This window comes from Apium graveolens, chromosome 4 (genome assembly GCF_009905375.1).
Source record: "Apium graveolens cultivar Ventura chromosome 4, ASM990537v1, whole genome shotgun sequence".
Classification (NCBI taxonomy): domain Eukaryota; kingdom Viridiplantae; phylum Streptophyta; class Magnoliopsida; order Apiales; family Apiaceae; genus Apium; species Apium graveolens.
Window position 1 is genome coordinate 90,673,867 of NC_133650.1, and position 1,247 is coordinate 90,675,113.

Consider the following 1,247-nt stretch of genomic DNA (forward strand, 5'->3'; position numbering starts at 1 on the left):
TTGTTCCAATAATGCTTTTATTCTTTGGTGCAGGAACTAATAACCAAACTTTGTTTCTTTCAAACTGATTAAGCTCCTCTTGCATTATAGATATCCAACCAGGATCCATTAGAGCTTCTTTAGTTTTTTGGGCTCTATTTGAGACAAAAAGCATGCATGTAGACACTCATTAGCAGTTGCACTTCTAGTCCTCACACCAGCAGTAGGATCACCAATAATTGCTTCTCTAGTGTGACTTCAATCCCACTTCCTTGTATGAGTTTATTGACTTGTGCCTTCATCATTTTCTTCATTATTGGTATGAATGCTAGATCCTTCTTCTCTTTCTCCCCCTGAGTTTGTGCTGTCAAATTCAGATGTTTGAGATGAGCTTCCATTCCCATAATTTTCCTATTCAATAATCTCTTCATTCAACACCTGTTATGCATTGACTTCATTTTCACCATCAGAATCACTATTAATATTGAGGTTTTCAAATGCAAGGGCTTTAGCTTCATTTTCATCAAGGCATTCCAAGCCTGGACACTTGTCATCATCAAAAGTCACATTTATGCTTTCTATAATCTTCTTTTGATCTATCACATAGACCTTGTAGGCAGTTCTCTCCAATGAATATCACAGAAAAATTGCTTCTAAAACTTTTGAGTCAAATTTTCCCACATATTCAGAGTTGTCTTTCAAAATGTAACACTTGCTTCCAAACACATGAAGATGCTTTACAGTAGGCTTTCTCTTATACATGGTTGAGTAAGGTGATTTTCCATGAGCCTTGTTAATGAGATATCTGTTTTGAGTGTAGCATGCAGTGTTAACAGCCTATTCCCAGAAACTTGTTGGCAACTTGACATCTTGCAGCATTATTCTAGCAGCTTCAACTAATGTTTTGTTCTTCCTTTCAACTACTCCATTTTGTTGAGGTGTTCTAGCTGCTGATAATTCTTGAAGAATGCTTTTGTTTTTGCAGAATTCACTCAATATTATATTTCTGAATTCTGTTCCATTGTCACTTCTCAATCTTTTTACACAATTATGATCTTCAGCCTATTTTTCTATCTTCTTGATGTGCTCAATTATGATATGTGGAGTCTCATCTTTAGAGTGCATGAACTCTACCCAAGTGTATCTTGAAAAATCATCCATCATCACAAGTGCATATTTGTTTCTTGAAATTGATAAGACATTTACTGGTCCAAACAAATCCATGTGAATAAGTTGCAATGGTGCACTTATAGAATTCACAATTTTTG